The 17,168-nt window shown below is 30.9% G+C and overlaps 1 long non-coding RNA gene across 1 annotated transcript in view; it reads left to right on the plus strand.

The window, feature by feature from the left end:
- LOC141570424 (uncharacterized) overlaps positions 1–17,168 on the plus strand; it is a 229,847-nt gene that overhangs the window by 149,426 nt on the left and 63,253 nt on the right. The window contains exon 3 of the long non-coding RNA XR_012494432.1: positions 12,412–12,470. This is a non-coding gene — a long non-coding RNA (uncharacterized LOC141570424). The remainder of the gene's footprint in view (positions 1–12,411; positions 12,471–17,168) is intronic.

Raw genomic sequence — 17,168 nt, forward strand, 5'->3', positions numbered from 1 at the left:
AGTGTAGGAACTTAGAAAAGAGAATTTACTATGAACTGGTAAAAAATTGACTGTAACCTAGCCTGACAAAATGGAAAGAATTCAAAGCAGAAGTAAAAGGAAATTCTGTATTTGAATTATAAGCCCAGCATATTTGTGTGACTGTGAAGTTACCTAATCTCTTTCAAACTCTCCCAGTAACCGTACTGATGCTTATGTTGTATAATAGTGAAGACTAGAGATAAATATGCAATATTTAGCTCAATGTCTGGTAAACAGGAGGAGTACTATAAATAATAACCACACTGATTAGATAAATAGTGAAAAATTAACATTTTGATCATGGAAAGAACATAAAAATTAAACTTAATATTTTATTTTCTATAATATTTTATTTTCTATAAAAATATATAACAATTTTTACATTTTAATTAATCCAATTTTTAAATTTTAGGAAAAATTAGAATTAATGAAGTATTAATATTTTGGGGTAAATTTTGTAAAAATATAGTGATTACACAATAAGAAATTATTGACTTCATTTTTTTTACCTTTATAGTATGTAAACAAAAAATATTTAGTGTCATCAATTTCCCTAAGGTCCTATATCAACATTTTGATAAAAAGTATTCTCCTGAAGTGCCTATTTAGTTGTCATTCTTGTTTTTCCCTTATTAATTATAAGCATATCAGAATCTGTTGAAATTTGCATATCGTCATTTGTCAAGGGATTCTTTATCTGAATAATTCCTTAACATTGTTTTTTTATAAACTTAATGAAATCTTGCAATTTTCTATAAGATATATGATTCAGTTTTCAAGAGATTTTCATTATATTTTCTGCATGAGACACTGGTGAAATCTTTGATACGGTGGTATGGGATTGATCTTCCACAAAGAGGATATAGGAGGGCACTAATTTGATAAGTGCCTGCTTTACTCGTGTTTTCATGTTATAGTTTTATTTTTCATTCAGAGGTATGGAGCTCAGATAAAGGGAGCCCACTACCGTGTTTCCCCAAAAATAAGACCTAGCCGGACCATCAGCTCTAATGCGTCCTTTGGAGCAAAAATTAATATAAGACCCGGTCTTATTTTACTATAATATAACACCGGCTATAATATAATATAATATAATATAATATAATATAATATAATATAATATAATATAATATAATATAATAATATCCAGTCTTATATTAACTTTTGCTCCAAAAGACGCATTAGAGTTGATGGTCCGGCTAGGTCTTATTTTCGGGAAACACAGTATATCAGTCACAAAATCAAGTGCACTCTACTGAGCAAAGAAAATAAAGCTGGGCATTTATGCATGAGACATCATGTATCTTACTTATAAAATATAAACTTGATGGGCATATGAGTTAATGGATCATTTACTGCAAATCTGCTTTAGACCAAGTATTCTTTTTCATGTTGGAAACTGATTTAATTAATTTGACAGGTCTGAAAAATACTACAATCAGAGCATTTCTACAAAGAGATCATTATACCACATTAAATTCACGAATTTTCAGACTTGGAGAAGGATATTGGAAATCATCTAATAATGTGTTCCTCGGTGTGGGATGTGTACTGGGTGATACACACACAGAATAAGATAGAGACCTTTGTAGGCACTAAGCACTGAGCAGATGGCAATATACTCCAATTTTAATTTAAAATAAAACAAAGTTTACCCATAAAATACATGGGAAGAAGTTCACATGTTTTCCTATAATGACTATATGAAAGCTTTTCCTATGTTAATCTGTCTCCACACAATGTGATATCCACATGCTGTATTACAGAATTGTATACCTGAAATCTATGTAACTTTACTAACAATTGTCACTCCAAAAAACTTTAATTTAAAAAAACAAACATGTCTCATATTCAGTGAAAATACTTTTGTGCCTCGGAAATTTCTTAGTCTATCATTGTCATGCTCAGTGTTGCATACACAAGATGCCTTTATACAGAGTGAGATGAATTAACATGGTCTGTACACATGGCATACGTTTTCATCAAATGTAATAATAAGAAAGCTGTTTCCTTTTCAGTTACTTCTCTATACTTTGGATTTCTTAATGCAAAATTTCTCACTGTACTAATGTAACTTTAACATCTTTTTAACACCTCTTTTTTTCTAAAAAGACAATGCAGGCTTAAACTTCTAAGCCTCTGGCAGTCAACAATATCAATGTATAATGGAATAACATTTTATTTTCATTACTATTTTATCAAATATTTGAGACTTTCTTTTAAACTGTATTAAAGTAAAACAGTGAATCTACCTTTAAAAATTAGTGTACTTAAAAAATTAGTATGAAAATGATAGTACTGAAATCAGGGAAGCGCTTAAATAATCCTTCATTTTATATACATGAGGGATTGATGAATTTTCTTCCTTAAAGGATAAGACAGTAAGTATTTTAGGCTTACTAACCATACAGTTTCTGTGGCAAATATTCACCTCTACTGATGAAGCGAGAAAGTGGCCATAGACAATATGTAAGTGGATGAGTGTGATTGTTCAAATAAAACAAAAACAGGCTGGATTTGGCCCCTGTTATAATTGAGAGCATAGAGGCTCAGAGAAGATATATATATATATATATATATATTTTTTTTTTTTTTTTCCTTTTAAGCTTTACTAAGTGGTTAGGAACAGATTTAGTACTCATATTCCCCAAATAATTTTATTTTATGGTATATTACACTAGAAGATATTTTCTCCTAGCACTTCTTCAGTTTAAAAAGTTTTACCAATGAAGTGATTCACCTTCTTTTTATTCTTATTCTTTCTCTCTCTTATTTTTCAGCTGGGGGGATTATTTGGCTTGCAAGTTATTATTATTATTCATATCATATATATTTTATATGAACTATTATTATATAAACTGTTATAATATCTGAACTATTGGTACTAGGTCTGCTGATCATGCATTAATAATAAAGACATGAAATAATAAATATAGAAATGCATGTAGTATATATAGACATGAAAACTGAAATTATTTGAATCAGATGTTTAACAAACAATATATATATAGGTGGTTTGCAAAGATTAATAAAATGTAACCAAAACATGTAAGGCACTCAAAATACTGTGTCGCTGAAAATGCCATACAACAAAACTGATTTCTAATACCTACCATTGGAATGATAATTCAGCATTGACCATTTTTACATAAAATGTTAAATTAATCATTAATTGGGGTCACAAAAAAGGGATTAACACCATATCAAATCTGGTTAATAATTTCCATTCAAATCCCTCAATGACTTACCATAAGATTAGAAACCGAAAATATTTTCCATTAGTTGCTGAAGTTGGTATCATTATAGGAAGCAAACAGCTCAGTTACATACCCCTTCCCTCAATCAAAACTTTTCTGTATATTTACCATAGGCTAATGACAAAAAAGGCTAATGACAAAGCTTGTTTTTTTGAGCACTTCAGTTATTGGATATTGACTTTGAAATAAATGTATTATATGTCTTAAATAAAAGTCTTGGTCGTCCCAATAGAGGGTGAAATTAAGAGTTCTGGGCTCTCTATAAAAATTAGGGAAATATACATAGCATATTTAAGAAAATAAAATTAATATATTTAATGAACGTTTGGTCTTTGAGCTCTGATTTAATGTACTATGGCCCCATCTGGTATACACTTTTGTTGGTCTGATGAAAGTGTGTGAATCACTTTTTAAATTCTGAATTAACTAAATACACTCACACTGTGACCTGTCTATAAAATGTTTTTGATCAAAAAATGATTTATCCCCTTTGCAATGAGGTTTTGGTCAGCTTGTTTGGAAAAACAGAGTATCAATTTAGATTTCTTTTATATCCAAATTAAACCCCCAAGATTTTTGCGTATCTTTGAGAAAATCATCATAAACATCACAGATTATGGATGTATTTCCAAAGTTAATGATGACTTGTTTTCTATTTATTTGTATGTCTGTAATTTGTAACATTTGTCTTATAGAAACATGTTATGATGAAAAGTAAATTTATTAGTCTAGTTCAAATATTAATTTTTGACTTAACCATAGGACTGTAAAAACTAACTACCAAATGCAATACATTTTATTTTAAGCTTTATCAGAGGAATGATTTGGTAAATAACTGAAATGTGTTCCAGTTTCCAATAATGAGCTCTGTCTCAGCCACATATAAAGCCTACTCTTGTCGCTTTCATGTAGCTGAGACTCGCTTGTCCCTAGACAATTGTCTTGATTTTGTGCCTCACCTTGGTCTTGCCACCTCTATTTTCCTTTTTCGTTGATGCATATTAGGCAGATTTACTTATTTTTCAAACCCTACCCATTGTTTACATTCATTACATTTACTTTAAGTACAATGATAATCAGTTATTTTGTTCACTTTCTTAGTCTGCTGGGGACCCAATAACAAAATACTGTGGACTAGATGGCTTAAACAACAGACATTTATTTCACCACAGTTCTGGAGGCTAGAAGGCTGTGATCAGGGTCCCAGCATGGACCATTTCTAGTAAGGCCTCTCTTCCTGGCTTGTAGGCAGACTCCATCTTACTGTGTATTAACATGTCTGCTTCTTTGTGAGCACACAGAGAGAGTGAGCAAGTGAGCTAGCACTCTTGTGTCTCTTCTAATAAGGACCTATCATATCAGGGCCACACACTTATGACCTCATTTCACTTTAAATTAACTCCTTACAGACCCTATCTCCAAATACAATCACACTGAGGGGTGAGGGCTTCAACGTATGAATTTTCAGGGGAGTGGATACAATTCAGTCACAAAATCAAAGTCATGTTTATTAAGTTATATAAAGGAGATAAAACCTGAACTGGTCCCCGGTCTCTATTTTCCTCTAATTAAAATTCCTTCAGTTCTTTTTGTGCTATTTCCATTTGCATGAAGCAACATTTTACAGCTTCATCTTTGTTCTTCACCATTTTGCTTTCCATAGTCTATATCATGTTAGTCAAACAATCAGGTAGTTACAAACTGTGTTTCTCAGGTTGCTATACCGAAACTACTTTTATTAGAATCACTTTCAGGACTGGTTAAAAAATTGAGTTTATAATCCACCTAGATTTAAATTCAGAATCTCTGAAAATACAACCCTGTCTCTGACATTTTAAATAAGATTCTAATGAGCACAAATGTTTGCAAACCACTGACTACATGGGAATTGCATGATTAATCAAAATGGAGAAGCAACCTGCATGCTAAAGCACAGTTAGCATTTTCCATAAAGTTTGCAGCATTGTAGTAGCTCAGTGAATCCATCCTGGGGGACAAACATCATTTTCCCTTCCGAATTCGGTCCTCTAAGGGAGTGTGTTCTTTGCATCATCACTTTTCATAAAGGAGTGGTATTATTGATAATGGGAAATTAAGCCCATCAACTATGAATGTGCTCATACCTTCAAGCTCACACCTGTCTCATTTTCTCATCTAACAAATTTATGGGTATAAATGCCTACCAAGCAAACCAGATGCTCTTCCACAGAAACTTTAAAATAATTATGAGAAGCCATGAACACCTGTACTCAATCAATACTTAGATGTCATACTATCACAGTCTAAGATTGTGTTTAATAGATTCAAGCCGTAAGACATTTTAAGGTGCATTTCATGAAAAAGATGCCTTCATTCTCTGCTTTAAATTTGGTAACTGGCAAACAAAGGAGATATTAAAAGTATCCACACTGAAAAATGAAAGGTTTCTCAAATCAGTCATCTTTAATAAACTAGTCCCTCTTTTAGCTAGTCACTATACTTGAATTGCTTTTCCTCTCTCTCAAAGGTCTGCCTCTTTACAGTTTATATAAATTCTGAGAAATGAATAATAATAATAAAAAGAAAACATGATGACATGGATACAATGAAACAGAAGAGTAATAGTGTGTAGATGGAGATCATAAAGCCATAATACTACTGAGTTGGGATTAACATAGTTGGATGGCTCATGGTGAACTTAATGGTACACATGAGGCTTTAATATAGTAGATGAGGATTACATGGATGAAAGGAAGAAGAAAAGGCATGTGATATTATGTCAACACATGAGATCATGTATTAAGAATCTTTTTGTTATTATGGACATTTTAACATTATTATTTCTTCCAGTTTATAAAAACAAGATTTTTAAAAATTTATTTGTCCCTTTCTCAATTTCTTTCACCAGTGTCATATAATTTCAGTGTGCAGATATTTCACTTTCTTGATTAAATTTATTTCTAAGCATTTTACTGTTTTTGATGCTACTGTAAATGGGATTGTTTCTTAATTTATCTTTCTAATACTTTATTGCTAGTATATAGATATACAATTGATTTTTGTATATTGATTTTTGTATCCTGAAACTACTGAATACATTTGTTAGATCTAACACTTCACTTTGTTGGTAAAGTCTATAGGGTTTTTTATTTATAAGATCTTGTCATCTGCAAACAGACAACTTTACTTCTTCCTTTCCAATTAAGATACCTTTAATTTTCTTGTGTAGCTGCTCTGGCTAGGACTTCCAGTACTATGTTTATAGGAGTGGAAAAAGTGGGTATCATTGTCTTTTCGTTTTTCACCATTAAATATGATGTTAGCTGTGGGTTTATTATATATGGCCTTTATTATATTAAGATATGTTCCTTCTATACCTAGTTTGTTGAGAATTTTAGTATGAAAGGATGTTGAATTTTGTCAAGTGCTTTTTCTGCATCTATTGAGATGATCACATGATTTTTATCTCATTCACTTAATATTGTGCATAGTATTTATTGATTTCAATATGCTGAACCATCCTTTACATCTCATGGTTAAATCCCTTTTTATCATGGTGTATGATCATTTAATGTATTGTTGAATTTGGTTTGCTGATATCGTCTTAAGAATTTTTGTTTCTGTGTTCATCAGGGATACTGACCTGTAATTTTCTTGTAGTGTCCATTCTACCTATAGAAAGCTACAAATTTGATGCAATCACTATCAAAATCCCATTAGAATTTTTACAGAAATAGAAAAACAATCCTAAAATTTGCATGAAATCACAAAATATCCTAAATAGCCAAAGGAATCTTTAGAAAGAAGAGCAAAGCTGGAGGCATCACATTTTCTGATTTCAAACTATATTGCAAAGCTATATAATCAAAACATTATGGTACTAGTATAAAAACAGACACACAGAACAATGGGACATAATAGTTATAACAAAGATAATTGAATAAACATAATAGAGATATAAACCCATGCATATATGGCAAGAATACCAAGAACACACAATGATAAAGGATAGTCTCTTCAATAAATGGTATTAAGAAAACTGGATATCAGCATACAAAAGAATGAAATTGAGCCTCTATCTTATGCTATGCACAAAAACTAATTCAGAACAAAGACTTAAATGTGAGACCTGAAACCTTTGGACTCCTAGAAGAAAATGTGAGAAAAAGCTTCGTGACACTGGGTTTAATAATGATTTTTTTGTGTCTGATATAAAAAGCAAAGGCAACAAGAGCAAAAACAAACAGGTAGAACTACATCATTCTAAAAAGATTCTGCACAGCAAAGGAAGCAGTCAACAAAATAAGGCAACCGACAGAATGGGACAACGTATTTGCAAACCATATATTGCGTAATGGCTTAATATCCAAAATCTATAAGGAACTCCCACAACTCAGTAGCGAACAAAATAATCCTATTTAAACATTGGAAAGAGTTGAATAGACATTTTTCCACAGAAGACATATGAGTACAAATGGCCCACAGGTACATAAAAAGGTGCTCAGCATCACTTACCATCAATGAAATGCAAATCAAAATAACAATGAGATATCATTTCATTGTGGGTGACTATTATCAAAGAGATAAATGTGGGCAAGGACGAGGCTATGCAGAAAAGGGAATCCTTGTGCACCGTGAAGGTGGGTAAAGATAAAGGATGTGACAAAGACTCAGAGGGGCCTGCGGATCAAATTAGAATTAATGAGAAGTTTAAATATCAGGGAGGGGTTATGGATTTCAGCCAAGTAAAGAGATAAATAATTGTTTTCTGATATAACACACTGGGTAAATGCCCAGGAATGGATCTGGGCCAAATATTTCTCTGAATTTCAAATTCTTTAAGGGTAATGATTGTCTGTTTCAGTCACTGTTTTATCTGTTGTATATAAAACATGCTTGGCCTATGATTTTAAAAATCATAAAATATTTGCTGTGTGAACAAGTCATAACTCAGTAGATGCCATCCAGTGCACAATGGATCTGGAATGGGGAAACCGTGATGTGTAAATCCAGTCTCTAGATAACATAGAAGCTGATAGGCGGTTGATGAATATGAGAGACTAAATTAAAACTAAGGAGAATATTTAGATTATTGGTTGGGAGTAAAGTATTATTTTTATTTTATTTAACCACATGTGCGAAATCCATTTTTGTTTGTTTTACCTTTGCTTCACTATGCATGCAGACTGATGGGGAAAAGCAAATCCATTTTAGATCCAATTAAGACTGTATTTTCTTTTCACACCTGAAGTTAGTGTACCTAGTTACAAAGACCAAATGACAATTTATTTGCCAATTACTGAAAATATCTCAGAGCATCTCAAAGAACCCAAGGAAACATACAGACATTGAGTCTCAGCCCTGTATACGTAATACCTTATTTATGTAATTCAGGCTGTTGCTCCACTTTTCTAGGGAGAAGCATTCTGCCCTGCTTCCTCAGACCAGGAACACTGACCCCTGTTTGTTACTGAAGAATGTAATTCACTGTTTTCTATTTGGAGTTCTTAGGTCTGATTTCTTCCTACATGTACACCACTAATTTGCATGTCTTATTTATGGTTAGGTACCAATCGAGGTGTGCTATTACTGTCCAAACAAGCCAGTAACCGATCGGTAAAATCACAGGGAATGTTTTATAACCCAAACCTCTCCTCCCACTTTTTTGATACCATAGATTCTCTGGATAAGTCTAGCATTTTTTCCTAAAGTGCCACATCATTATTGACGCTACATGGGACCATGGAAACAGTATGGAATTTAAAAAAAGACAGTTAAACAGAAATAGCTTCCTGTTGTGCCACTGCTACTTATTAACTGGTTACAGTGGATAAGTAACATGTAAGTCTCAGTTTCTTCTAAGTAATGATTTTGCATAATTAATACAAAGATTAAAGATAATAAATGTAAAGAGCCTGAACATGGTAGTCATTCAATAAATGGGAAAACTATTTTGCTATAGGAGCAAACTTATATTATGTGAGCAGCCTTATCTTATTATATTTTCATTTTATTTACATGCCCAGACCAACTATAGGGAATTTGCCTGTAGAACTGTAAAGTTTCAATAATTAGGAAGCACAAAGATTTTTATGCCATGACCTTATTAAGATTGTAGAGGAAAAACAACACTTATAGCCCACTTATTTTAAAAGCTAACTCTTGCTTTTTTGTTTTTAATTAAAGTTTATTGGGGCAACAATGGTTAGTAAAGTTAGTTTCAGGTGTATAATTCTGTAATACATCATCTATATATCACATTGTGTGTTCACCACCCAGAGTCAGTTCTCCTTCCATCACTGTATATTAACTCTTGTTTTTTATGACATTCTCATTAACAATATGCCATCAAGTTGTAATAATTAAAATTGGACTGGATACCACACCAGAAGTTGGATTTTAAAAATAATGTTTTATAATGAAAAGAGCTTCCACAAGATCTTAATAATTCTTTTATATGTAGACTTCCTACTGTGAATTAAATGGTACCCTAGGGGATTAAAATAGTTGAGGGCTTTTCCACAACGTTAATCCAGGTCCCTCAGAACCTAGTTAAGCACTAATATGAATGCTGAGGTGAATGAAAAAGTTGTTGACTTTTAGTGTAAAAATGTTTTAATGATTACTTTAATTTTAATTATGTATTTTTCTCAGTATAATTCCAAAAATAATAAAAAAAAGAAAACATGACTACATGGATACAATGAAATGGAAGAGTTATGAATGCTGATAACTGGGTTAGAAAAAGGTGATTGATTTAATTTTGAAAAGGTTCAAGACTAGGGCACACTGTTGCAGTTTTGTAGAAGGCTTACTTGTACATCTTTAATAAAAATATAGCATTAAAAATTTCCTAGTTTCCTAAAAAGCTTTGCTAAGTTCAATTACTACACGAACATGAGCTGGACATTTGAATAAATGAGTGTAATTACTGCAATTTTGATTAGAGTCTTCAAGCTGGGAGATATACACAACTTGCCTCTTATTTTTATGTTACAGATGAGGAACTTCTATCTAGCATGGCTAAGGAACTTGCTGAAAACACAGCCAATTAATAATAAACGAATTTCTCTGAAGCATTTCCTAGTTTGAAAATTGATTACTTTAAATTGAATAAAACAAAAGAAAACATTAATACTAGACCTTTTACATGCATTATCTTAAATTCTTACCGTAATCCTAAGAGGTATGATATTACTTCCATATAAAATTAAAGAAAAAATGCTTAGACACAAGAACACACAGATAGTAAGTGGCCAAAGGAGTTTCAGTTCAAATTTCCTGTCTCTAGGTTCTATTCTTTTGGCTTGTTGTAGTCTTATTTAATTGGGAAATTGAAAAAGTCTGAAGAGATTTAAAACTAGTATAGATTGGATATATTTCATATTTGCCTTTAGCTACATATTTTACTTGTACACGAAACAGATGATAATGCAATGTAGTTTTTAAATTATTTAATCTATTTATTATACCTGGGAGGATGTTCAAAATTACGATTGAATTCTTCATTTGACTGATGAGAAAACTGAGGTAGTAGGTTCATTAGAAGTGAACTAAAATTTCTCCAACTCTCACACCTAATAAATTGCAGAACTAGTACTGTAACCCAGTCTTCTCCTCCAAGTTCAATATTTTTCCTCAATGCTAGATGACTTGAAAATAAAATACTCAATAATCTTCCTTATTTACTGAAGTTTATTTTTGCCACTTTGGTTCTTTATATTGATGCACCATTATGTGTGTGTTCAGTAAATTGTTATTGCATATAAATTGGTTTGTGATCATTTCAATGACTTGTCACTAGGCTACCTTGTCTTCTGTTTGAAGTTGTACTTTTAATTATAAAGTACGTCAAACATACAAAAATATAGAATAATATAAAAGATTTCTATGTAAATGTCACAGAAAATAAACAGATGTTAACATACTTGTGTTCATTCTCTTTTTGTATTAAAACAGAGTAAGGTGTCACACCTATCCCTTTAACTTCCCTTCTTACCTAATTGGGACCATTATCCCAAAATTGATATATATATATATAGTTCAAGTTCACATACTTTAACTGTTATATCATATTCTGTTTTACAAATGAATCAGCTTTTATCCGTTTTCCTACTGAGGACATTCACATTGTTCTTATTGCTTTAGTTCTACCAAATGGGGGCAGGGGGAAGCAGAATTCAGGTATTTTGTACATGTTGCATACAAGTAGGAGTTTCTTTAGGATAAATGTTAGGAAGGGTTATGGCTGGGTCAAATATTATGAACATTTTAAAATATATTAGTTACTGTGAAACGTTTTTTCCTGGGTAGAAATACAACTTTAGACTATAAGCAGTATTACATAAAAGTTCCCATTTTCCAACATGCTTACCAAACTTGGTATTATCAGACTTTTAATTTTTGATAACTTATAGAGATGAATTAGATCTTGTTTAATTCTAATATATGTGATTACTGGTGTGGTTAAGAATACTTTTTAAGATTTCTAATTATGTCTGTGTACTCATTTTGTTAATTGTCCTTAATATCTCTCCTCTAGGTTGTTTTTAAATTGAATTGTTGGTCTTTATCTCTGATTAGAAACATTTCTTCATATAGTCAACTTAATAATCATTTGTCAGTTCTGAGGGTATAAACATCTCCAAATGTGTGTCTTTTGTTTTCAGACCATAGACGGGGTCAATTTAATTTAAATCTCATCAAGTTTGTCATTTGCCTTCATGTCTTATTTAGGAAGTTATTTTCTACCTCAGTGTCATAAAATATCCTTCAACAATTTATTCTAAGTGATTTACACATTTTATTTCTATATTTAGGTTTTTAGTCTATATGGAATTTGACTTCACATATGTTAAGAAATAACATTTTCTCAATATAAATAGCCAAATATCTTAGTAACTCTTGACAGTATATCTTTAATATCATATCCATATTGTCTCTACATGTGGATCTACATCTAGACTCTATTTTATAATTCCATTTGTAAACTATATCAATAATTCATTAATTTGAAATGCAGAGTATTGGATATAGAATTTGTTCATCCATTTGCCTGCTGAGGAGTATTTCCAGCTTGTGGCTATTACAAATAAAGCTGTTGTGAACATTCATATGAATATCTTTTTATGGACATAAGCTTTCATTTCTCTAGGAATGAATGACTGAATCAGAAGACAAGTGATGTCCATTTCCTCCAAATCCTTGAATACGGTGAGTCTTTTTAATCTATCCGTTCAAGTAGATGTGTAGTTGTATCTCATCAGTGTTAATCCTCTAACTGTCCTGCCTCAGTTCTATTGGCTATTGTAGGTCTTTTGACCAATGATTTTGAAAATTAATTTGTCAATTAAAAAAAAAAAAAGCCAAATGGGAATTTGATTGGGATTGTGTTGAATCTACAGATCTTTTTGGGGAGAAATAACATCTTAATATTGATTCTTCCAACTGATGATCTCTCTCGCTGGTTTTTAAAATTTCTCTCACCAGTACTTTATAGCTTTACGTATTTGTCAGATTTATCCAAAAGTATTTCATATTCTTTGATGTAATAGAGAATTTTTTTATTCAAGTTATTTTATTTGTTGCTAGCATATAGAAATGCAATTGATTTTTTACATTGGTCTTATTGAACTCACTTAGTTCCAGTCGGTGTTTTATTTTATTTTATCAGATTTTCTGTACAGATGATTATGTCATCTATGAATGAAAAATAGTTTTACTTTTACTTCTTTTCAATGTGGATCCTATTAAGTCCTCTTCTTGCCTTTTGCACCAGATAGATCTTCCAGTACATTAATGTTAAATAGAATTTTGGAGAATTGGTGACTTTGACTTGTTCTCAATCTTAGGGGGAAAGCATTCATTTTCACCATTAATTTTGATGTTAGCTGTAGGCTTTTTGTAGATTCCTTTGTCAGGTAGAGGAAGTTCCCTTCTAATGCTAGTTTCCTAAGAGTTTTTATCAGGAATGAACGTTGAATTCTGTCAAATGATCTTTTTCCTGCAAATATTGAGATAATATATTGGTGTTCTTTTTTAATTTGCTAATATAGTAAATTACAATAGATAGTGTTCAAATATGAAATTAATCTTGCATTCCTGGAATAAATCTATGATGTATTATTTTTATTGCTTTATATGTTTTATTTACATATTGTTGAATCTAATTTTCTAAAAATTTAGTTAGAATTCTTGCTTCTATATTTATGAGAGTTACTGTTTGCACTTTTTCTTTCTTATAAGTCTTTGTTTGGTTTGAATATTAACATGAGATTGGCCTCCCAAAATGTCGCCAGAATTTTTATTCCTCTTCGTTTTCCTAAAAGAGTTTGTGTATTTTTTTCTTAAATAGTTGGTAAAATTTACCAGTGAAACTATAAAGACTTATAGTTTTCTTTGTGGGAAAGTTTTAAATCTATAAATTCAGTTTCTTTAGTAAATGTAGGACTATTCATTTTAATTTTAACTATTGTTTCTTAAGTGAAATTTATTAGTTTGTAGCTTTCAAAAATGTATTTCATCTAAGATGTCAAATTTCCTGTCGTTTTAATGTATAAACTGCATTGATGTCACAACTCTAATTACTAACATTGGTAATTTGCATCTCCTTTTTATTTCTGATCAGTGTGGCTGCAAGTTTATCAACTTTATTGTACCTCTCAAATAATTATCTTTGGTTGTATAGATTTTTCTTTAGGAATATTCTGGTTTATTTATTTTCCCACCTGGCCATTATTGTTTCCTTTCATCTACTTATTTTATATTAAATTTATTCTTCCTTCAGTAGGTTCTTAAGGTGTTATCTGCAGTCTTTCATTTGAGAACTTTCCTATTTTCCAACATAAGGACTTAGTGTTATAAATCCCACCACCAACCCCATGAACTAGTTTAGAGGCATCTAATTTTTGACATGTATTCTGTTTTTGTTTTGTTTTTTCAGTTAAAATAATTTCTAGTTTTCTTTTGGTTTCTTCTTTAATCCATGAATTATTTAGATGTGTATTATTTTGTTTTGAAACATTAGGAAATTTTCCAGTGATCCTTTTTCAAAAATTAATTTTTAGTTTAAATCCATTGTAATCAAATAACATACTTTTTATGACTCAAATAATTTTAAATTTGTTGACACTTGTTTTACACTGAGAATATGCCCTATCTTGGTAAATATTAAGTGTAAAATTAAAAAGGTGTGTATTCTGCTAATATCTTGACTGTATTGTTCTATAGATGTCAATTAGGGAAAGCTGATTAATGGTGTTGTTCAAATCTTCATCCTTTCTAATTTTCTAAGCACTTGTTCAATCAATTGAGAGAATAATACTGAAATCACTGACTACAATTTTATATTTGTCTATGTCTCTCTTAATTAATTTTTGTTTTTGTATTTCACAGTGTGGTTACTGGATATATAAACATATATAATTGTTATGTCCACTTAATAAATTGTCCTCTTTATTATTATGAAATGACCCTGTTTACTACTGCTATGCGATATGACCCCAAATAGATGGTATCCTCAGATTGCTTATTTGTTGGGAGCTTGCTGGTTATTGATTCAATTTCATTGGTAGTAATCGGTCTGTTCAGGTTTTCTGTTTTTTCCTGATTAGCCTTGGAAGATTGTAAGTTTCTAGGAATTTACCCATTTCTTCCAGATTGCCCAATTTGTTGTTGTATAGTTGCTCATAATATTTTCTTAATTTTTTTTGTATTTCTGTGGTGTCCATTTTCATATCTCCTCTTCATTTCAGATTTTATTTATTCGTGCCCCACTCTTTTTTTCTTGATGAGTCTGGTTAAAGGTTTGTCAATTTTGTTTATCTTTTCAAAAAAATAGCTCTTGGTTTCATTTATCTTTTGTGTTTTTTTTTAATCTTCTATTTATTTCCTCTCTGATTTTTATTATTTCTTTCTTTGTACTCACTTTGGGCTTTGTTTACTTTGTTTTTTCCCACTTCCCTTAGGTGTAAAGTTAGACTGTTTATTTGAGATTTTTCTTGTTAATTGAGGTAGGCCTGCATTGCTATGAATTTTCCTCTTAGGACTGCTTTTTGTGTCCCATGGATTTTCGGTTGCTATGTTTTGATTTTTATTTGTCTCAAGGTATCGTTTGATTTCTTCCTTGATCTCATTGTTGCCCCTTTTATTATTTAGTAGCATGTTATTTAGCCTCCATGTGTTGGTGTGTTTTTCAATTTTGTTTTGTTTTTCTTGTAATTGATTTCTAGTTTTATACCATTGTGGTCAGAGAAGATGCTTGATATGGTCAATCTTCTTAAATTTATTGAGACTTGTTTTGTGGCTTAACATGTGGTCTATCTTGTAAAATGTTCAACATGCACCTGAAAAGAATGTATATTCTGCTGGCCTTGGAATGAAATGCTCTAAAATTAATTAAATCCATCTGGTCCCGTGTGTCATTTAAGGCTGCTGTTTCCTGTTGATTTTCTGTTTGTAAGATCTATCCTTTGGTGTCAGTGGGGTGTTAAAGTCCCCTACTATGATTGTGTTACTGTTGATCTCTGTCTTTATGTCAGTTAATATTTTTTTTTAATCTATATTTAGGTGCTCCTATGTTGGGTGCATAGATGTTTACTAGGGTGATGTCCTCTTGTTGGATTGATCCCTTTATCATTATGTAATGTCCTTTTTTGTCTCTTATAGTCTTTGTTTTAAAGTCTATTTGGTCCAATATAAGTATTGCTACCCAGCATTTTTCTCATTTAAATTTACATGCAATATCTTTTCTAACTCTTTACTTTCAGTCTATGTGTATCTTTCTATCTGAGGTGGGTCTCCTGTATACAACATATGCATGGGTCTTATTTTATTATCCATTTAACTACCCTATGTCCTTTGATTGCAGCATTTAATCCACTTACTTAAAGTGATTATTGATAAGTACATAGGTATTGCCATTGTATAAGATGATTTTAAATGTCCTTTCACTTACTCATATGGAATATCATGCTGACGATTTTCTTATGTTAACCAACATTGCACTCTTGGAATAAATCCCAAGTGATCACAGTGTATAATCCTTTTCTATATTTTTCTATATTTCTGTTTTTGATTTGTTAGCATTTTCTTGAGAATTTTTGTGTCTATATTCATACAGGATATTGGTCCATAGTTTTCTTTAAGGGCTTTGTCTGATATTGGTATCAGAATGTCATAGAATGAGTTGAAATGTATTCTCGCCTCTTCTAATTTTTTTCTGAAATATATATATGTGTGTGTGTATATATATATATATATATATATATATATATATATACACACACACACATATGTACACACACAAACATATATATACATATATACATATATACATATATATACACATATATATACATATATACATATATACATATATACATATACATATATATACATATATATATAATATATATATATATATATATATATATATATATATATAAATGATTGGTGTTAAGTCTTTTTAAAATATTTGATAATTCAACAGTGATGCCCCCTAGTTCTGTGTTTTCCTTTGTAGGAAGTATTTTGGTTACTAATTCAATCCCTTTATTGTTATAGTTCTCCAATTTTGTAACTCTTCTTGAGGAAATTTTTATATCGTTTGTTTCTTTATGAGTTTGTATATTTCACCTAATCTATTTCTTGGATTATAAATATTCACAGTATTATAATTTTTTTCATTTATCTAATATCAAAATTACCATCCCCTTTTTAATTACTGATTTTCATATTTTGAGTCCTTGATATCTACCTTCCAGTTGATAATCTTATAAATTCCTTGTGATGTGGTTCCCTGTGGAGGGCTTGTCCTACCCCTGTTTAGATTCATACCCTGTATTCAGCCTGAATTTTGTTTAGTAACAGTTGTCCTGGTTATTTCAATTGTCCTTTGAAAACTCAACTTTT

The sequence above is a fragment of the Rhinolophus sinicus genome, linkage group LG03 (assembly GCF_036562045.2).
Source record: "Rhinolophus sinicus isolate RSC01 linkage group LG03, ASM3656204v1, whole genome shotgun sequence".
NCBI classification, from domain to species: Eukaryota; Metazoa; Chordata; class Mammalia; order Chiroptera; family Rhinolophidae; genus Rhinolophus; species Rhinolophus sinicus.